Below are 23,167 nucleotides of genomic sequence, written 5' to 3'. Positions count from 1 at the left end.
TTATTTAGGTTTCCTAGGGAATAGTGGAAAGCAACTGGGTTTTAAAAAAATCTCTTAGTACTGGCTAGGCCACTTTGGGCAAATTACTTCAAACCACTCTGGATTTTACTTTTTTGTTTTAAAACTAGAATAGTAATTTCTATTTTCAGGCTATACTAAGGACCACACATATGTGTAAAAAGTGCATAAGTACAATAGCTGGCTCTTAGGGGCCTCTGGACCTCTCAGTCTACATTTCAACATACTTTGTGTGATTGACATCACTAACTAATTTCTGTATATTGAGCTGTGTTTTTGTTTCCTGCTGTTTAATCAAGACCTGAGGGCTCTGGGTGTATTCAGTCAGAAACAGGATCTCATTCTCATAGATGCTAATATATCCTAATCCGGAATTTCTGGCCTTATGGATGTACATATTGGAAATTCTGAGACACTGCATGGGAGTTTGCCGAAAGTGGGTTGAATGGAGCCAGGATGACCACTCCCATTGAATTCCCCATGGCTGCTTATTAACTCAAGAGATGGCATTTGAGTTCTTTTGAGAAAATACAGGGGTAGTCTTAAAATCACGGAAATTCCCTGCCTGCCAAAGGAAATGCCATTCTGTTAAATGCCATTTCCTCCACAGCTGATAAGAGAGACATCTAGGTAAGTGTCACGTGAGAAAACTTGTCCAGTGAGCCTTATCAAGAGTAAAATACAACCATAGAGCCAAATTCTTACCAGGATTTCTTACCAGGATATGGTTAAGTTGTAATTTTCAGGAGACACAAGCCCCCAAAACACTCTGGGGATCAGACATGGGGTAAAGTAGGATGCTGAGAGAGTCTCATAGGGTGTTTTCCTTCTGAACCCTAAGGATTTAAATAAAGTTAAAAAAAACAAAAACAGGCTTTCCAAAGGCATTTGATTTTTTTTTTTTTAAACAAACACAGGGAAAAGAGAGATTTCTTGCCGAGTCAAGTCCATCAGTGAGGGGAGGTTGTGATTGAGCAGGCTTCGTAGTCTAGGAATAAATTCCTGAAAGCTTTAGATATTGAGAAATAGAAACCATCTGCTAGCACCACAGGGACACAGGGCATAAGGAAACACTTCAAGATAACATAGGAAAATGGGGTTCAGTGGGGAAGCAAAGCATTTACACAGCATTTCCACCTTACCACTTACACATTGTTTGAACTTGGTTGAATTGATTTTGTTGTGGTGGTTGTTCATTTTGGATGAGGGAGGATTTATTGGTTTGTTTTTTGGATGTCTCTCTGAAATGTGTATTTCAGCTATTATTTGTACATTATGAAGGGAGAATGATATCTAGAAAGCATGGGCTGGAGGGTGGAGTGTGTGGAGTTGTCCTCTGGAGCCAGATTCACTGGGTTAATTTAAGTATCTTGTCTCAGCCATTTTCTGTTTGTGTGAATTTTGGCCAATTGCTTAGCTTCTCTGTGCCTCAATCCCCAGCTGTAAAACTGGGGTTACAATACGGAGCTATTGTTAAGGATTAAGTGAAATCCTCAAACACTTTAGGACAGTGCCTCACACCTATTCAGTGCATCTTATTTAGCACATTCACCATAAAGTGGGGAGAAGCCCAGCTCTGCTTTATCCTCCACCTCTGGAGCTGTTTCATAGGCTTGTTTCTGAGGGCCTGTTGCCAGACAAGGCCATGGTGGTGCCTTGAAGAGAGTAGTTGGTAGGACATTAAAGTCTGAGGTTTAGGATAATCCTGGTGGCATAGTCAAGTCCTATGATACCTTGAATATGTGGCCAGGACACTTGTCTTAGTTTCAAAAGTCTGAAGTGGGTAGGTTAATACAACCCCAGCCTCCACACTGAATTGGCATTAAAATGAAGAAAAAAAAAGGTGAAAGTCCTTGGAACTTGAGAGAGCTCAGAGAAAGGCTCACTGTATGATGTTAGGGATAGACTTAAAAATTCCTCAAAGTACTGGCTTTTGTTGTGTTTTGAATCAAGGTGCATTAATTGGCATTTGAAAGGAGTGTCGTAGTCATTAGATTAAGATTGATATAAACCAATTTATATATTTAAAATTCTAAGGACGCACGTGGTACTACCCTTCCACTTTCCCACATCCCCACTATCTCCATTCTAGGAGTGAAACTGTATTATGTAGGAATGGGAAGGTGTTGTCACCTGGTGACAAAATCTTTGCAAGTAAATATCTGCATGGAGACGTTGGTCACTATGGTCTCTTAAAAACAAACAAACCTGTTTCTTTGGAATGTTAGATATTTGGGGTTGATCCGTCCTTCTCCAGTAAGTTCCAGCCTTTCAGGCATCTAATTCAGGGATCTGTCCACGTGGTTTTTTTTGGCCTTCTGGACACTGGCTTATGCTTTTGAGGGAAGGTAAAGTCATTCTTATTTTGATTAAGTCATTTTTAATAGTTTCTTTAAACATGTTTTGAATCGTATGGATTTGGGAGGGAAATGACATTTTACTTACCTGTCAGGTGTTCACTGTAGAAAATAGGTTTGGGACATGGTGGTTGCCTCTTTTTTAAAACTTCCTCCATTGATGAGGTTTTTTATTTTATTTTAAATCTAGAGAAGTTAAGGGATGGAATTGAACATTTGTTGGCTGATATGCTCTCATTGAATTTTATCCCATGCAGGCCACCCCTGAGCTTATCAGGATTAGTATGTGGCCCCTTTTTCATCCATAAGGGTTAAATAATGTTCATAATCTTCTAGGGCTAATAGAAAGAGATATAATTCAAATCTTTGTCTGATGGCCCTATTCCTCTCCACAATGCTATATTGGACTTCCATAAGCCTTGGCCATTTTACCTTATGTAATATGGACAACTTTCTAATGTATTAACATCTTCAATATTTTTTACAGAGAGTTGTGCTAAGTTCTTCAATGAATAACTATGTCTTATAGAGAAGATGCAGGGAAGAGTCAATATTTGATCAGTAGGTACATTAAGTCACTTATAGATTAGATGTGCTCTTGTCACGGTGAACATAGGCTAATATCCTTAAGTCATACCTTTTTGAGTCTGATGATGATGGCTGCTCCCAATAAAGACTGTGGGTGAATGTCGTGCATTTGCTTGACTCCCTTCACTTTTCCCTTTACACCTCATAGGTGGAGGCAATCACTCAAATAGCTGTAATTCTAACTTTGAGATACCAATCGGATACCAGTCAACCCTCTATGTAGTAGAGTTGCCTGAGTAGAATAAACCAAGCCCTAAGTTGGTTCACTGGTTTTCATTCTGCCTAGGTGCGGGCGGGATTCATTTGCAGAAGTCGGTGGCTGTTTTCAATACTATCCTAACTGCAACTGAAGTCCTCTGTAAATACTCATGTCATCGTAACAAAAGATTTGAAAACTCATGACTAAAACACTTATTTTGGAACTTAAAAGGCCCTTAGGAAAGTTAGTGGCTTACTCAAGGTCCCGTGAGCTGCTTAGTGGCCGAGTGGACACCCAGGTTATTTCCCAATAAAGTCTCGCTCCTACTGTCCCTCCCTTTCAATTTGAGTCAACCTCTTACTCACTGTCTGCAACATAAAAAAAAGCATTCCTCCCACTTTTTTGAAAATCCAAGTTGGAGTCTATGTGTGTCTCTCTGCCGCAGCCGTGCCCGCCCCCCCTCCCCGCCCCGCAGAAAGAACTACTTGTTGATACATCGCTATGCCCCTTGTCTCCAGCGCCCACCTGCTGCTTTATCTATGCACCATTTTTCTTCTCAACCGACCTTTGCTTCTTACAGTATAGGCCCCTGACTTCCTTCATCTGCCAAAGAATTCATGGCATGTATTCAATAAATTGGCTCATAAAACGAAATCTTAATGCCATATCTTTTGTTTTCCACCTAAAATTAATAGTAGTACAAGGTTGGGAGCTGTACATGGAGGTTACATGTTTGAAAATAAGCCAGTTGGTTTTAGACTAATTAGGGGACTACAGAGCAAGTGGGATCATCAAACTTCAGGCCCTAGAAATGTTCCAGGGAAATCCAGCATGCAGCTGCAGCGTTGTGGGAGGTGATGGGTGGACATGAGCTTTTATGCTGATTACCAGTGTTATCTGGCTTCTGGGTTTGAGAGCTGCATAATACAGGAGGTTTAATCTTTTTTTCTTTAGAATGATCATTTATAGTATTTGGGCTGATTTAGAGGATTTAAAGGGCTCTAAGTTTCTGAAGTAGTCATTTAAAATATGGAACTGAGGTACATGTTAAAAAATTTTTCAAACCTTGTTATTTAGATGTTTGAAACTGATGTTAGCAATGTTAAGTGTTTACATTTGTATTTAGTGAAACTGATAGTGAAGTTTAGAAAAGACACAAGTTCAATTCCTATTTTTAAATGATCATCTTTAGACATTTCAATAGAGAATAAGCTTTGATGAATTTGATGACCTCACAGTTTTTATAATGCTTTAAGTTCTTATAATTTTGCAGGTTCAGAAAAAGATGTATTCCTAAAATAAGTTCAAATTAAAACCTCTTTTTTTAAGTCTCTGAAGAATAGGTGCTAGAGAATAGTTTTTCCTGGTTGAACTTTCTACATTACAAGTTTCCTGAATTGCTTGGCAAAGTGATTTTGAAAAGACCCACATCATTTACCCGTTGACAGCCCTTCAAAACACCATTACTACCTAGGTTAATGTAATAGCCAAATCAAATAGTAACAAAATCTAATTGTGGAAGTAGAATATTAAAAGGGAAAACAATAGCAACCATTTAGTAACTACTGTCAGAACATTCCTATTTCTTCAGGATAAATAGAAAAAGTTCTCCTTAGAATTGTTGGGTCTTCACAGAACACTGTCTTAAGCTTCTCTGAGCTATCTTGGAAACAGTAGGGGCTGTAGGAATATTTGCTGTCTTTGACCTTTACAAAATGTTCTCATCTGTTTCAACAGAGGATCAAGAGCTCCTATATTTGCCTTGGGCATATTTAAGATGACTGGGGGAAAGGAAAATCTAGAGAAATCAGTGATTTCCAGGTGGGGAGATTTGAGGTGATTTTCTCCCTTTATCCTGCATTTCATCAAGAAGGTAGAGTAAGGTTATGTGACTGCTAGGGTATTTACTAAATACATTGTTTTGGTTAAACAAGGTGTTCTGGAATCTTTTCTGAATGACTCATTTTCCTGAGGAAAAAAGAAAGGATCTTAGTTAACAATTGGAAGTTACAAGTAGTTCCTGGGTCTTCTTGTGGTAACCCAATCTGGTGGAGACCACCCCGTTGACAGGAGGATTATTGTGGCAAAAGCATTTCCTCAGTAGTCCTGGTGATCTTTTGTTGAGACCTCACCCAACTGGACTTCAGAAACTGGGTTCCAGAAATGTCAGTGTTGGTTTTCAGACAAATAGCAACAAGTGTTTGTCCCAATGTTCTCGAAAACGTTGTCAAGACAAGATGGATAATGGTTTCCCAGGTGTGTGTTTCTTCATGTGACTCACATCTGAATGTTACTCTTCTCCCAAATCCAGTCCAATGGTTGACTAATAAAGTCTCCTTGAAGGTTTCATTGGTGTAAGAGACAAACATTAGTAGCTCACCTTCTTCACCTCTACCCTTCCTATTCAAACTGGTTTTGTTTCCGCCATCCAGAGAGCTTAGGGCTGATTTCAGCTGTACTAGGGTTTCCTGGGTAGGCGGTTGTCTTAGGAGACTGCAACTGGCCACAATGCAGAGAGGAGTAACTACACAATGGAATCACAGCACAAGATTTCACTAAGGTAAGAGTTGTAGTTTTAAATGCAGTGCACTCTCAGTGGGAAAAGCATTCTAGTAATATTTCTAAGATACTATGTTTAATTGACTACTAACTCTGAATGTAGAGAATGTAATAAAAAAGTGAATTCAACAACAAAAACATGAATTTTCAGCAGTCTTCACATCTCCCCCCCTCATCCAAATAACCACGTTAATTAGCCCTTTCTACTTAAAAAATATCACTTTTTTGCTTTTTTGTATTTAAAATTTTAATGCTGTCAATACTAACACTTTTTTTTTAAAAAAACAACAACAACAACTGTATCCTTGCTCCCAGCAACAAATATTAAAACGTTCAGGGAAGAAGTGGTGGTTAGAGGGAACAGTTGGCAAATCAGGACAAATGCCCTCATGCTAACCCCTTTCACTTACCTTCTTTAGACCAAGAGGCACTACTTGCGGGTCTCGTTCTTGTATTGATCCCCCTTGGCTGGGCGGATGACCGATGGAGGATCCTTTGTCACTTCTGCAGTGGGAGCCAGGACTCTCAGATAAAGGACAAAGAAGTCCAGGATGATGTCAGACTGCAAGAAATGTTACTGCTGTTTCCCAGGGGAGTGAAAAAACTCAAGCCAAATTTGAGCTGGGCATGATTCCTGTTGGAAGAGGGTGTGAACTGGAGGAGATCTATCTAAAAGGCAAGATGACACCCAAACGCTTAGGGTCTTTAACATGAGCAGCGCGCCGCGTGGCAAACCAGCAGGCCCTGACACGCTGGCAGTGGTTTGCATAGTTTACCTGGTAGAGAAAATATCTAACTGCTAGAACAAATGTTTTAGAGCACTAATATGCATGCACTGGTTAGTGTGAGGTTTAATTGGCCGGGACGTATTTCCATTTAAATTGGATTCTGATAGCACATTAAACTACCTCCCTACCTAATTAAACAGTTCAGTCTTGAGAGAGGGAGGGGCACCTGTGAGCAACAGAATTTCTTATTTAAAAAAAACCCTGAAAAGGAGGAAATGGCCGTGCTTGAGGGAAGTTCAGCATGGTAATTTTGCAGCCATGTGTTTGGATGGAGAGAGGGGAACACCGTTCCTTTCTGTTCCCAGGAGTGTCTGTATTCCCCTTGTGTGGGCAGGGTTTCTGGTAAGTACAATACAGGAAGCAAAACTACATTATTCTAGGTCAGCAGTCAACGTTACCTCTTGTTTCTGAGCCCCAGGGCTCCCTTCCTGTGTTCCCAGGGTGAAAAGAACACAGCCCGGCAAGAGGAGGGAGCCAATGGGTAGGAGAGGGTTCAGATGCATATGCAGTAATAGAGTTGGTGGAAGACACTGGCGCTTTGTTCCCCTGTTAGTCTGTTGTGTTGCCATTACAAATACCCCTGCCTGGGTGGCCTACATGACAGAAATTGATTTTCTCACAGTTATGGAGGCTAGAAACCCCAAATCAAGGCGTTGACAGTGTGATTTTTCCGGGTTCTCTCCTTGGCTTGCAGATGGCCTCCTGCTTGCTCTGTTCTCACGATCTTTCATCTGTGCACTTGCATCCCTGGTGTCTCTTCCAGTGTGTCCTAATTTTTTTTTTATAAGGACACCATGCTATTGGATGAAAGGTTTGCCCTAATGGCCTCATTTTAACTTAATCATCTCTTTCGAGGCCATATCTCCAAATACAGGCACATGTTGAGGTGCTGGAGTTTAGGGCTTCAACAAAGGAATTTTTGGGGGATACCACTCAGCTCATCACAATTTATGTTTTATGCCAAGGAAGGTATTTTACACTGAAGAACAATTTCAAGCTTCTATGCAAAGTGCTGCTTCATGCCTTCCTGCTTCACGAAGGAAGTGGAGGAACTCCCAACCCTTGAGCCCCCGGTTTAATGCTCATGAATCCAGGTGGGGCAAGCATAGGTGACCTCATCTGACACATTAGATGCAGAGACGGTAATCTCGCTAAGATTCACATTGCTAGAAGAGCTAGAGCCTGGCGTGGGATTCAAAGCCATGTTTCTGTGGCTCCAGTGTCCCCCAGAGGTGCAAAGGGGGTGTGCAGGCGTCATTCCCTCTGTTGTACTCATGATGGACATGGGGACACGGATGAAGCCTGAGGATCCTTCTCAACACAGTACTTTAGGTAGCCACCACTATTCAATAGGCACTAACATAGTGAAACCTAGTTTTCACTCTAGTACTATATAGTATATTACCATGCTTTTCCTCTGCCTGAAAGCTTTTTCATTAGGTTTTTTTTTTAATATATATACCTGAATTTTACAAGAGAGTGCATAAAGGAAGAGAGAAGGATTGACTTAGCACATATAGTGTAAAGAACCATCTAGTCTTGAGTAAATAGAGTTGTTCTGAGAAAGCCCACTTTAAAATCTCCCATCCAATAATGGAAGAATTGACCATATGTGCAGGCCTGTTTCAAATTCTGTTCTAGCATCCATGCTTATTGGTAGGGATTTGCCATACAGAATGTTACTAGGGGGCTAGTCTTAATGGATGGAGACTTGAAGACATTAGAAGACAGACGCTTTAACAAAAGCCCATGTAGGAGGAATGGGTGGAGGTCTAGGTTTCTATATAGTGGGACACTAAGTATTGGGAAGGAAGGTGTGTCAGGAATCACATGTGTCAGGAGTCTTTGATGACATAAAAGTCAAGGCTAATGAATTTTGGGGTTTTTCCAGGCAATAAGACAAATAGTGATACTTAAGGGATTCTTTGAGGGACATTCTCGACAAATGTGGATGTGGGTATGTCCACACTTAACTCTTTTGAGAGGCCCTTTTAAAAAAAGCAATTTTTAACTTTTGAGGGTGCCCTCTCAGATGATGCAATTACTGCTTTCTGTTTCAAATTTCAGATTGTGTCACATTGTGTTAACTATGACAATAAAAATATTGCTTCATTATTCCACAGTCTAATTGAATATAATCATTCAATTTTACTAGACCAGATAAACCACTGGCCCTAAAGATAATGGGAAGTTGATACTGATCAATATCTTTCATAAAAATTTTCACTGGCAAATTTTCTGCATGAGACATGTGAGTTACTATAGAACATCTTATTTTAGCTCTTTAATTTATATGGCCTTTATTTTCAAGCCAATGCCCACGGTCTACTTTCAATGCTCACTGTCTTGGTCAATAGCACTTTCTTCCATTTATTCCAGAAAGAAGGGTTCTTCCTGGTAACAAAGGTCTATCAAATCTACTTTGTAATTATTTCACACATATGCCCATTTCCCTTGTTGGGGAGGAAAATTTTTCCTACACCTTTCAAGGTTCTTCTAGCTCGTCTGATAATCAAGTTGAGACAGATTAAAATTCAATTTTAATAATAGGTATACCACCTTCAACTAAAGACAAAAGAAGATGTTGGGTGTAGAGAGTGAGTTATGGGAAGTTACCAGAAAAAGTACCAGTAACAAGGGCAAAATTATTATTCAGATTTAAGTCTATGCCTTTTTGATTGATAACAGTTTCTAGGGATTTAGATACCTTCCTGATACAATAGGGAAAACACCCTTACAAATGGAGATTCCTTCAAAAAGGCCCTTTTACGAAGGATAACTTCTACTTGACTTTTATTTTTATTTTTAAAAATATATATATTTTATTGATTTTTTACAGAGAGGAAGGGAGAGGGAGAGCTAGGAACACTAATGAGAGAGAAACATTGATCAGCTGCCTCCTGCACACCCCCTACTGGGGATGTGCCCACAACCAAGGTACATGTCCTTGACCAGAATCGAACCTGGGACCCTTCAGTCTGCAGGCCGACACTCTTATCTACTGAGCCAAACCGGTTAGGGCTCTACTTGACTTTTAGAGCTTCTCCCAGACCTTCTATTTCTTAAAATTAACCAGCATAAAATAACCAGTACCCTAAAGAGGCATTTGGGCTGGTGGACTTTGCTCCCCTTCACCCACCCTCTAAGCCATGAATCTTGTCAAAGCCTCTATTCCTGTTCTTGATTACAGCCCAATACTCATCTAAATCTAAGCCTGACATTCCTGTGCCTAAGACTTTATATAATACCCTTAGAATAAAATAATAAAATCCTTCACTGACCTGCAAGGTCTTGCATCTTCACCACCTGTTTCCCTCTTGCACCCCCTTTCATTCTTACTCTCTCACCCACCTTCTGTTCTCTAGCCACACCACCTGCACAATGTTCCAAGGTCTTTCCTACTGTTCCTTCTGCCTGGAATATTTTTTTTCCCACTGTCCAAGTACTCCACAGCTTAAATGTCACTTTTCTCAGAGATGCCTTCCCTGACTGTCCCCACACCTCCCATAGCACTTGCCATTTTATTTTTTGTCCTTACATTTATCAAAACTGATGTGATTATTTAATGTCTCTAGATAGAAAGACTCAGGAGGCAGGGATGTGTTAGTTTTGTTGACCCATGACTGTGCTTTGTAACATACCAAGCTCTCCACATTTGTTCAGTGTCAAAGGTTGCCTACAGTACATTATATTCATGGAGGGCTCATGTCTTTTGAAAGTCACCTTTGGAAGTTTAGATGATTTCCATTTATGGATAGTAAATTTCACCTCATCAGTTGTGCTTACTATGAAGATGGATATCTGATGAATTCCAATTAGTGTAATTATTCTGTTTCCAGGCCATAACCTTAGTAGTAATTGTTCTAAATCCCTGAGACATTATGAGTAATTAGTACTAATGGCTCATGCATCTAAGTTTCCTCCCAAGGTAGAGTCTCAAAGGAAGAATGAATTGTATATTATTTGTGGGAAACAAATAGTATTGCACTGTGGAATCTTTTCAGAAGTAAGCCACAAGGAATGAAAGCTGGGCTCATTGTCCTAACATTCCTCATCCCTCTTCCAAGTCATTGAACACTGTGGGTCCTCTGCAGACCAGTGCATTTTTATGACAGCATTTGTGAAGTCGGGAGTATTCAGCCCCCAGATGAGCATATGGTTTAAAACCTAATTTATGCATTAGTCAATTACAAGCCTAACCAAATAAATAGGAATCTAGTCCTGGTTCTGTGCTGTGACAATTACTCTAAATTGTGAGTTCCTGCAGGCCAGGACCTTGCTTTGTTCATGTTTGGATGTCAGTTTCCAGAGAGAACGACATGTTTTTCATAGTGACCCTTGGCATCATGCTATACAAATAATGCATGTACCGAGTGTTGTCCTTTATTTTCATATCCAGGAACCAGCTTGTAATAAACCTTTTACAAACATCACAGTGTTTTGCGGGGGGAGGGAGAGAAGAACACAACTAAAACAACATTTGTGATCCACCCTCCCCACCATCTTGTCCCATGTTTTCATGTGCTTTTATTTGTTGTTGTTGTTAATCCTCACTTGAGGATATTTTCCCATTGATTTTTAGGGAGTGTGGAAGAGAGAGGGAAAGACAGATGGAAACGTGGATGTGAGAGAAACATGTTGATTGGTTGCCTCCTGCACGAGCCCTGACCGGGGCCCAGGCTGGAGAGGAGCCTGCAACCAAGGTACATGCCCTTGACCAGAATTGAACCTGGGACCCTTTGGTCTGCAGGCCGATGCTCTATCCACTGAGCAAAACCGGCTAGGGCTCATGTACTTCCTGGTGGTCAGTATTCAACTTTCATTGTCTCACCCTTGACGTTACTGGCCTTCACAGATCAGTGTCTAGTTTTCTAAAGCCAGCTCTTATTGATGGAATTCTTATTACATTTTAAAAAATGTAGTTTTTTTAACTATAATATGGAATTGGTTTCTAAAGTAACCTGTAGTTAAATAATAATGCAGAGTTCCAGTAAGCAAGTCTAATTTGGCAATACAATTGATTCATTCTAAAACATTTCTAGATATTGATGCTTTATTTGTAAAAGTTTTATTTTAGTAGGCATCTTTTTTACATATTAGAACTAGTTATAGTTGAGGTGGTTGCGGGGTCTTATTGTCTACATCTGTGAGCTGTGTTGGGGTATAAGACAATCTCTTATCATATGTACTATAAAGACTTGCTACTTTTATTGTTAAATCAGTACCTAAAGTGGTAATTGTCTGCAGCTGTGACTCCTTTAGCCCCTCCTCCTTCCCCTGATGCCCCTCCCCCAACATACAGGATGATACTTCCATAGGATCTAAAGGAGCTGGCCATCAGGACAGGGGTGGGTCATCTACTCCATAGGGTCAAGTCAGTGTGATTTAAGTAGAATAGATAGGCAATAGATTGGCAATTTTTTATTTTATGTACTATTCAGCCTCCCTAACTCGCCATACTGACTGCTGATCTTTCACATACCAAACTTCATGTTTTGTTTTGAAGCCTTGGCTCAGATCGTAGATTGCGTCCTTAGAATATGTAATTAGCTGGAATGACATGGTATCGATGGTTGAGCAGCCATTTATGACACAAATGAATAACTGGGTGACTGATACGTTTTTTGATGTGTATTTCCAAGCAATTTACTAGAGGATATTTTCCTTTATTATTATTTTTAAACCCTCTGATGTGACTTGCTAGGGCGAAGGTATTATTTTGGTTTCGAAATTGGAAGATATAATCAGAATCGTTGCTGTGGCCGGAGGCATAATTGGTGTAGATATTTAGATTCTGACATTACTTCTGCTCTACAAATTCATCATTGGGTTGGACACTCATGATGTACACTTATTCATTTGAAGTCATAACTAGATAATCATTTTATATAGTTAAAAGGTACAAGTATTGCTTTTGCGATGAATTCATTCTTTATTTAAAGATCAGTGGCTTTTGTAAGCATATTTCTAGGACTAAGCTTTTTAAGAGCAGCTCCAGTGAGCAAACAATGTGGGGGTTTTCTTCCCTGTTAAATGCAATGTGGGGAGACACAAACCACATTAAGATATTACACAATTAATGTTTGTTTATTGAATGAGCTGGGAGATAGATGCCAAGACCTGTTTTCCTTCCTTTTAAGGAGCTTATGGTCAGTGAAGGCAAACAAGTACACCAGTAATTACAGTGAGACAAGTGTTAGTCTGTAGATAACATGGGATAGAGGTATTAACCAGCAGATAGTCATTAAATTAACTACTTGGATCATCAGTCATTACCTCTGTTCTTTCTCTGTTTTGCTGTCAGATCCACCTCTTTGACTTGACTAAGCAATGTGAGATATTCTAAGTTCAATGGGCTATTATTTAGTTTTATGTACATAACACTTTTGAGAATATGGAATTCATGATTGAGAGCATACCCTCAGAGTTTAGTTTTCATTCAATGTTTATAAAACAAATATTTTAATAATAGGAATTAAATATTTCTATCAAGTTCTCATAGACCCCAATATCTAGAAGTTGAGTAGTTCAAGTGTGGTGAGTAATACAGTTTTAATTTGATCCATATCTTAACAAAAAATTCTCAGTAGGCAGTCTTGATGTTAATACAGCACAATTCTGTGTATCAAAGGAGCTGCTTGTGTTGCTGTGTAATTCCCCTGAAATTTTCAAAAGCTGGAATTTTTCTGTGAATCTTGAAAGTTTGTTAGTGGAATCTTCCAGCCCAGGCTGTGGTAAACAACCAAGAATTCTTCATGGAGGTGTAAGGAAGACAGATGTCAGGAAGGCTGTCTGACAGGGACATCAAGAACCCTCCTTGAGCTCATCTGGACTGCTGTTGGGATGAGAACACAGACAAAACATCTGTTCTTAACACTAGTGGCTTGAATGGTTTTTATTTTGAAGAAGGAAGATTGCCTCAGCCTGTGGTTGAATGGACTTACAGGCATTCCAGGTGTGGAGCTCTGGAAGTGAGGGGTGTAAATGAGGATCCTGTTCCCTGGACCTTACATGTTCCCTGGTGTTGCTTTCTAAAGTCAGGCTCCTTACAGTGTCACCAAAGTAGTACGGACCATGATGTGTGTGTGGAGGCTATTTAATTATGTAGGCGCTTATTTGGGGGATTCTTGTCTTTAACTGTCACATTTTCCTTGGGACGTTTGACACTTCCACAGACACTTTCATTGGTTTGGAACTTGAAATATTTTTGTGAATTATACCTACCCTATTGCCCAGGTGCCTTTCTATTTCTTCTCCATTTAAATGGCCCTCTTCGTTCAGAACAGCACTGGACTGTCTCCCTGCAGTCATTCCAGGCTCATTTGGATCTCCCCATCATCTTAGTCTCCTGTCCAGGAAAACTGGCCACTATTTTCAACCCACTCAATTTCCATAGCTGGCTAGCTGAGTTTTTATTGAAACCAAAATAAAACTTCAAAGAAACCGAAGAAGCTTGAGCCTCCCTGCTCTCCCTTTCAACTCACACCTACCGATGTTTATCTTGGAACTAATTTGATGTTTATTTGATGAAACATGTAGTTAAGTGTTAATGGAGACTAATGTCAAGCCTCAGAACCGTGTGCAGAAACCTTTATTAGTCTGTGTTGAGCATTTGATACTCTAAGGTCAGGGTTTCTATAGAAACCGTGGAAGCCTGGAGTAAAAATGCTTGCCTGGCCCCCAAATAGTCTCAACCAAATGTACCAAAGTGTAGCCACCGCCATCGTAGCACCTGAACTTGACCCATCTTTTCTTCATCATCTGCTGCCACCTGTTCTTCCTGCATCATACCATCTTCAATTTGTCATCCTATTGCCCAGCACTGTGAACTGTTCCTAATTCCTGGTCAATATCTGAAGTGTGGAATGCTATAACTATTTAAATAGGACTCATATGGATCGTATTTAAATATTGATATGACAATGACTTTTCAAAGAATATGTGTAAATTTCTTTTTGAGGGTAAGCTATTAATCTCCTGCTTTCTATTCAAATGTGATTATCTTTGGTAAGCTTTTAAGTATCTTTCCACTCAATTGAGGACTGCCCAGCTCCCTCGTAAGTGCCTAGAAAATGAGTATTGATTTAGTGTTTGCTCCTTTTAGCCCTCTAAGAAACCACTTTAGCTGGCTCATTCAATAGAACACATAAATGAGTTGGGGAGTAAAGCTACACAAATCCATATCCCTCCCTGAATAATCAATCAAACTCGACTAAATAGCACACACTGTCTTTAGCTCTTTCTGAAAGAAGGCATGGCATATATGAAAAGTCCCCTCATTCACTTTGTTTTTTTCTTTGTCAACCATTTTTTGAAGTCACCAAAATCAGGGTCCAAGTAAAATAGGTCAACGTTAGTGCAGTAGTCATCCCCACCTCCTTCCCCATTCTCAGGGGATATGTTCCATCCTAGCAGACGCCTGAGACTTCAGAGAGCACCTATACCTTTTCACATTAAGGAAGCACGTTATGACTTCTCTTTGGCAGATCCAAAGTGCCAGCCAGCATCACCGCACTGTGCTTCCGGCTATTCAGTAAAGTAAAGGTTACTTGAACGCAAGCACTGCACTGCGATACTCAGATGGTTGATCTGATAACCTGAGGGCTACTGAGTGACTAATGGGTTGGGGAGATGCTGGTCAAAGGGATGATTCACGTCTTGGGTAGGGCTGAGCTGGACAGTGAGACTTTATTATGCTACTCAGAATGGCGCACAATTTCTAACTTACGAATTGTTTATTTCTGAAGTTTTCCATTTAACACATTCAGACCACTATTGACTGTGGGTAAGTGAAACAGTGGATAAGTGGGGACTACTGTACAGTTAACAGAAGGCTGTATATTTGATGATAACATTGGCCCCGCCCCCCCCCCCCCCCCCCCCCCGGGGTCGGGGCCTAAGTGTCCTGCAAGATGTGTTGAGACAGCCCGAGTTATTGATCTTAGTTACAGCTTCCATGATCTTCCCGGGGCCTTGCAGCGTCAGGTGGATCCTAGTTGGTACCCAGTTAGGAATTTACATGTGTGGCACATCTGCATCTGATAATGTCCTCTTGTGGTTAAAAGCACAAGCTTCAAATAGTGAAGCAAAACTCTTCTAGTCCGGATTTCTCCCAAATCTGTGAACTTGTGCTTATTCAAAGTCCTCTTTACTGGTAACCTCCGCTGGAGGTAGTCAGGTCTTTGGAAATGCCAGCCCTGTAGGGTAGTGGTGTTTGCCTTTCCTTTTTCAATCTACAGTCCTGCAGTTGGAACTGTTAAGAGATACATGTTTTCAAAGACTCTACCAAATAAAAAGCCTGGATGGTTGTGATTTTGAACTACGTTGAAAACATAAAACCATCATTACAAGGAAGGCGAAACTGCAAAGATTTATTTTTAAAATGACATTTCACAGCATTTTTGTAATCTCTTTTAATTATAAATTGCAGAAAACCCTACCTTTTAGTTTACTGAACACAGGCTTACCCTGTACTAAGCGGGGTTCTTGAGCTTTACAAAGATTAACATTTTGAGATGCAGCAAGCTGATGAGGTAGGTACAGCTGTTACCCCGTTGTGCAAATGAGGAAGCTTTGGCACAGGGAAATAAGCAACAGGTCACGTAACCAGTGTGACACAGCCCGTCTTGGTCCACATTCCATGCTCTTAACTTGTTTGAATTGTTCCCAGTTAATAAAAAAGCTTACTTTATTGCTTCCAATTAGGGTAACTTTTCTTTGACTTTTTAAAAAGAAGTGCCGTGCATTAGCTGTGTTTGTTGGAAATGATGAGATTCTGAAGCTTTCATAGGGTCCGTTCCAGAACTGGAGCAGAGCCAGCGTGCACAGCGATCGCTCTTCCTGTGAGCTCCCGAGGGCCACAGGCTCCCAGACGCCTTCTTCTCCAGTCCCTTGGACTGCGCTGGGTGGGTGTCAGGCTGTGGGTCAATTCACCAAAACAAAACAAAGCCTCCTGGCCCACTTACCCACCAGGAGCTGATGGATTTGGGGACAGACAAGGCTGCAAGACTACTACATGGAGACAGCATGCCAAGTTGGGGTTTTCTGAGATTCAAACTGAAGCTTTTTGAAAATATTAAGTCAGGGGACTCTTGACTGAGATATTGAACCATACTGTGATTTCCTCACAACATTTGAGGTGTGCTGCATTTTCAGGCTGAGTGGTTGGTTGCTTGGAAGAAAAGGCCTCCCTCATTCACTCACACTCTGTGGTTCTTGAGTGACAGAAAGGACTAACATCACAGTAAGGCACTACCTCACTGTGCTGCTCCCAAAGAGTAAGAAGGCATCCTTTGATGCGCCATTCATAGTTTTAGTGATTACTGTCAACCACAGTGTAATCGTAGTTTCTTTTTTTTCCTTTTAAATGTGATTATTACTCAGTTAATAGAAAAGCAGGAGAGGGAGAAACTTGAATATACACCCATATCTGCAATGTATGGGGGTGAAAATGATTCTGTGGTGTTTTCCCTCTCTCTCTCTTTCTTTTAATAGACTTTAAAAAGTAGTTTTGGATGCACAGCAAAACTGAACAGAAGACAGTGATTTCCCATACACCCTCTGCCCCACAGGTACACAGCTTCCCCGCCCCCCTCCCCCCAAAAAACATCCCCCACCAGATTGGGACATTGTTGCAATCCATGAACCCACATTGACACATAATCGCCCCAAGTCCATAGTTTACATTTGGACTCACTCTTGGTCTTGTACATTCTATGGGTTTGGAAAAACTTATAATGACATTGACAATTATAGTGTGATAACTTTTTCTCTTAATAGATGCTCAAGTCAGCACTTCTAATTTAAGAGCGATTAAGAGATTGTAAATATTTATTATGTCTCTATGACTATCAATAAGATGTTTAAAAACCTATAAACAGCAAAAAAATGACTAACATTATTTGTAATAGTACATATTTGCTCAGCTTTTTAATATCCTGTGTACTGGAACTTTAGGAAAAACAACTTAAACAAAAGGCAAGCACCTTTTTTCCTTCTAAAAGAAATATTGCAGGGGAGGGAGGCTGAGAGAGGAGGGCATATCTTTAAATAAGTGATGTTTTTATAAACCTTCCCATCCCCATAAATTTGCACCTTTCTTAAAACGGAAGTATGAGAAAGTGGATCATGTGTGTAAAGGAAGAAAGAACATTCTGGAACACCTGTAGCATACTGCCTCCACCCTTCCATGAGATAGGTGGTAAAGGCTGTGGCTCCTGACTTCACATATACAGCTATGTTATGTTACTGTGATGTTTTCATTTAGTTTAGGGGATAGGAAAGCATAAATGTTACCATGTGTTTTTTCAACTACAGTAGAAATCAGTTGAATACCAGACTGCCGAAAGGATGTGTGTGCCATATACTTTCAGACTTCTGAAATGGATCCGAAGCTGTAATTCTTTTTTTTTTTTTTTCAAGTGGTACAGCATTTACTTAAAGCAAGACTGGAGACAGTGTACACAAGATCCAATCCCTCACAATTGATGGGTCCACCATGGTCAGCCGATCCATTCTACAGCCATCACAAGCAATATGACTGCACTCACCCCACTTCTAGCTATAATATAAGGACCTCAACCCCTCCCCAGTGGGGTCTGAAATACAGGAACATGGAGACATGTCTTAGGGCCATTTACACATGCCCTTAAGCAGAAAACTTTTAGTCTGAAACAGGAAAAGATGCCCCCCACTGCACCCCTACAACTTCTTAACATCCTTACTACTTCTCACAACTTCTATTCACTTCTAGATCTACGAAGCTGTAATTCTTAACACGAATGCTGTTTCAAACAGCACCAGTGATTGGGAATCACCTTTGATGTGGCCCATATACAATTCCTGGGCCAGCACAAAGTCTGCCTTTGATGGACCAACCCCCAGTCAAACTTAAGAAATCGGATCCCTTTTAGTATAAGACAGTGGCAGGAGTAAAGTAGATGGATTCGGTAATTCAGATGTTTCAGATTTAACTCACAAGACGTGGTGGGCTTCGTACTATGGGAATTGGGGGATAAATGTATTGCAGAGGATTTGGGAAATATCGAGCATAGTCTCTTTAGCGGCTCCCCACTGTTTCCTGGAAAAGGGGGAACCAGTGAGCAGAGAAATCTCCTCATCTGGGCCACCATGAAGCTCTTAGGCATTTACTGGTCTGCAGCCCCAGGGTCATGAGGCTTCCTCTGTCTTTGTTGCTTATGATGATTTCAGTCCAAACACTCAAATACTCCAGCTGTGGGATCAGGAACAGATGGTTTCATATATTCTAGTAAATATAGTTTATATGGTGGCTTGTAGTCATATTCTCTGAATTCTCGCTCCAGCTCTAACTGCAGCCATCTCTCTGGCACTCACTTACATTGAGCTGCTGTTTGTAAACTGTTGCAACGAAAGGACCAAGTTCACATCCAGTGTCTATTATCTGGAGAAAGTGACCAATAAGTGTGCGTGTCAGGGCAGCCTCCGTTGTGAACTGAATCTGCTGATTTGATGTGAAAACAATTGTGTCATACTTTAAAATAAAAAAATAAAAGATTGGGTTGTTTTTTTTCATCATAAACTGTTGCTGTGTGTGCTGGATGAGGATTTTGCAACTAAAAATTATTTCTGAATGTTGGTGCATATGTGGCATTAATTCTGTGACTGAGTCTGACGTGTAAATTTAAATGGGAGGACACTTCAGCAGAACCAATAAAAAAAGATCTGCTTCAGCTCGAGCCGGCATGACTCTGGGGGTATGGTGGTGTTTGGTAATCATCACCATAAGGGCAGTTCGATGTTTATTCCACAACTGAACATTCTCGTTGCATAAACTTGAGGACTAATAAAACCAAGTTCAGCTGCTGACCAAGTTCAGACACAGCAGTGTTCTTTCAAACTCGGAAGAAGGAGGCAACGTGTCCACTGTAGGGTGTGACTAGTTTTCAGTCCGAAGTATAGCACGCCATCCTAAACCAAGCATGTTTATGGGGGCTGGATATCTCTTAACACCATGATGTCGATAAAAATCATTAATAAAAATACATGTCACATTGCAGTTGCGCTTTGTTGTAGGTTTTAAAGCACTTTTACACGTTGTTGCTCTTGTTCTAGGTCTCCTCAGTTACTCTTTCCTATTCACATACCACCATTCCATGGACTCTGGCGTCTCTTAATTATGGAGGCCTTCTTTGTCGTCACGTTAAACATTAAAACACTGAAATCACAAGTTAAAGATAACTTGCATAACTAGAAATCTGTAGGTGTTGAGCTGTAGAAGCTCATTGGCATAACTACTACTATAGACACATACCTTAGTCCATTCATGCTGTTTTAACAAAATACCATACAGTGGGTGGCTTACACAATAAATATTAATTTTACTGAGCTTCGGAGGCCGAGAAGTCCAGAATCAAGACATCAGCAGCTCAGGTGTCTGGTGAGGCCTCTCTGGTTCCCGGAGGACTGAGTATTGCTGTAATGTCAGTGGTGGTGAAAAGGGCAGGGAGCTCTCGGGGGCCTGTTTTATTTTATTTGAGCACTAATCCCACTCATCAAGGCTCTGCCCTCATGACCTAACACCTTGCAAAGGCCCTGTCTCCAAATACTATCACATTGGGGATTAGGTTTCAACATATAAACTGGGGGGAGAGGGGGCTGGTTTGCAAACATTCAGTCTGTTGCAACACTGCTAATTAAAATCTGGAGGTTTTCTTTTTGCATTTTGGAAGCACTGTTTTATTTAGAAGATCCCAAACTTTTAGACTTTCCCAGCGCAGAGACCATTGCCCCAGGCCTGTTGGGCCTGCACCCGGAACTATTCCTGTTGCTGGCCTGGCAGTCCTTCACCTCTGGATGGGCAGGTCAGACCTGGCTCGGGTGCAGTACATGTCAGCCTTCCCCAAGCCTGTTCTTAACTCAGAAAAAAATTTGGTCCAAGGTGAGAAGCCACGTGCTCCTTTTGTGCATCCCTGCAGCAGTTAGCCCTAGCTATCGCCTTGTTCAGGACCTTCCGCTGGGACTTCCCTCCTGAGCTATGGGGCTAGCAACAGTCTAGAGCAGGCGTCCTCAAACTACGGCCCGCGGGCCACATGCGGGTGTTTTTGCCGTTTTGTTTTTTTACTTCAAAATAAGATATGTGCAGTGTGCATAGGAATTTGTTCATAGTTTTTTTTAAACTATAGTCCGGCCCTCCAACGGTCTGAGGGACAGTGAACTGGCCCCCTGTTTAAAAAGTTTGAGGACCCCTGGTCTAGAGGATGTGATTATCTGACTCAGAATTTGAATAGCCAGATTCAGTTACTACTTCCACAAGACCTTTCGTCTCATTCTACCAATGTTGAAGCACTTTCGCATCAGACATTTTTCTAATCCTACATAAAATCACTTGTTACACATAGCCTCTCTCCCTGTTTAAACTTCAATTTAGACCAGGGGTGGGGAACCTTTTTTCTGCCAAGGGCCATTTGGATATTTATAATATCATTTATGTGCCATACAAAATTACCAACTTAAAAATTAGCCTGCTATGTTTGGTCAAATATGCAATTAACTCACCCCTAATGCCTTGGCAGGGCCAGGTCAAATGAAATCGAGGGCCTTATAGGGCCTGGGGGCCAGATGTTCCCCACCCCAGATTTAGACTCTATTATGTTCTCTATGAATGGCTCCTTTTTCATATACTAACATTTCTATATCTTTGCTTGCTTTGTGCTTCCTACCTCATTCATTTTTCTTCAGCTCACAGCTTGATCCAAGTCTTTTTTCTTGACCATCCCTAAGGCCTCTCATTCAAATGTGTTTTTAGGGTCTGTTTTGTTTTTAATCGCTAAGGCTCTTGCTAGAGCTGTTTTGCCCACCTATACTAAAATATGCCTCTTCTAATTGGTGTTCTCCTTGACTATAAAAAGTCACTTTGTTCTTTATAAAAATGTTTGGCTTTATAGAAAGTGTGTTCTTTGATTAACTTGTCTATTCTTTTGTGAGATTAGCTGCATTGACTTTACAGTCAGTATTAAAAATCAACTTAAATCTTTGTTACTATTTTTTACAGCATCAATAATATTTTATATGGAAAAATCACTGAGCAGACTTGGTATTTTTAAGTAGTATCATAGTCTGAACACTAATAATTGAGAAATGTATGTGTTTGAGAGATGGTCATGGAGCTGGGGGAATTCATAAGAATGGCTTATTGTATTGAGACATTTGAACATGAAATTTTTGGTGCTTGAGGAGTGGTTTTGAGAAATTTACTCTCTGATAGTATTGTTGCTGTGTAGACAGAACAAAAAAATCCAAAATTTAAAGGCTTAAATGAGTGAGAAATGTAATTCTCTTTTACCTAACATCCCAGAAATGGGCTCCAGGGCTGATGTGGTATTTCTCTGGTGTTGTCAAGGAACCAGGCTCCTATCTTTCCATTCTCAGTATTGATGTCTGTCCTTCTGGTTCAAATGGCTGCTGGAGCTCCAAGCCGTCTTCCTTTAGAACAGTGGTTCTCAACCTTTCTAATGCCACGACCCTTTAATACAGTTCCTCATGTTGTGGTGACCCCCAACCATAATATTATTTTCGTTGCTACTTCATAACTGTAATTTTGCTACTGTTAATGAATCGTTATGTAAATATCTTTTTTTTCCGATGGTCTTAGGCTCTACAGCAGCTGTTCTCAACCTGTGGGTTGTGACCCACAGGTTGAGAACCGCTAGCATGGTCGCCTAAGAAAAGGTCAGGCACAGTCTAATCTGAAGGATGCCACAAGAGCACACCCTTGGCTCAAGAGGAGCATTGAAGTAGTCTTCATTATCTTATTCAACTGCTATAAATTCTGTCTCATGTAAAGTTATTATCATCCCCATTTTATGCTTATGAAAGAAACAACACCACACAGGCGCACATAGGTTAGGCAACCCAATCCATGCAGCAGAAAGGAATGGAATGCTGGCTTGGAACCCAAGCGACATTTTTTTTGGGTCTGGTCTGGATTTTGTGCTATGGCATCATGTCTCCTGAGAGATTAGAGTTTTTGTCGTGGTAAGTGCTGTGTTGATACTACAACAACCTAAGTCTCTTTGCTCTCAGGCAGTCAGAATACACAGAGTAGGTGATAAGAATTTAAAAAAACAACAACAACAACTATCTTGTTCCTAATCTTAAAACATTCCCATGTGACATTCTTTTTTACTGATGATATTGCTGCAAACCAAAAAGAGCCTGACTAATCTTTGCAGCATCGTTTAGATTTGAATCAGACAGTCATCTGACAGTAGGAAATGAGTCGCTGGCTAAGTATGTCCATCTAGGGATCTAGCCGGGGTCAGCAACCTTCCTTGAAGGACCAGGTAGAAACTATGGTAGGCTTTGCCAGCCAGACAATTTCTGTCACAACTGCTCAACTCTGGCATGAAAGCAGCTGCATTATGTAAATGAAAGGGCCTGGCTGTGTCCCAATTAGGCTTTGTCTTCAAAAACTGGAGGCCCAGTTTGCTGACACCCTGGTCCAAAAGAAAGCTAGATTCTAGAATTTCTGCTTTTAATCCTGCAAGAAAATCATCTGACAAAATTGTGAGAATAGCCCATTTTTCTTTTTCTTTTTCAGGACTAAAAACATCTAGCTAATAATTGTTTTTAACATCGACTTATTTGTACAATAATTTTTTTTTTATGAGTGTAAGGAC

At 40.6% G+C, this 23,167-nt stretch overlaps 1 protein-coding gene across 2 annotated transcripts in view; it reads left to right on the top strand.

Moving 5' to 3' along the window:
• The window catches only part of BASP1 (brain abundant membrane attached signal protein 1), a 43,386-nt gene that overhangs the window by 4,286 nt on the left and 15,933 nt on the right, over positions 1–23,167 (top strand). The window contains exon 1 of one of the 2 annotated variants that reach the window (XM_079793184.1): positions 6,219–6,397. The exons of the other annotated variant lie outside the window; for it this stretch is intronic. The gene's annotated coding sequence lies outside the window, so the exon portion shown is untranslated. Of the gene's footprint in view, positions 1–6,218; positions 6,398–23,167 lie in introns of those variants that run through there. 2 annotated transcript variants of the gene reach the window in all.

This window comes from Cnephaeus nilssonii, assembly GCF_951640355.1.
Source record: "Cnephaeus nilssonii genome assembly, chromosome: 2".
NCBI classification, from domain to species: Eukaryota; Metazoa; Chordata; class Mammalia; order Chiroptera; family Vespertilionidae; genus Cnephaeus; species Cnephaeus nilssonii.
This window is presented reverse-complemented; position numbering and strand designations above follow the sequence as displayed.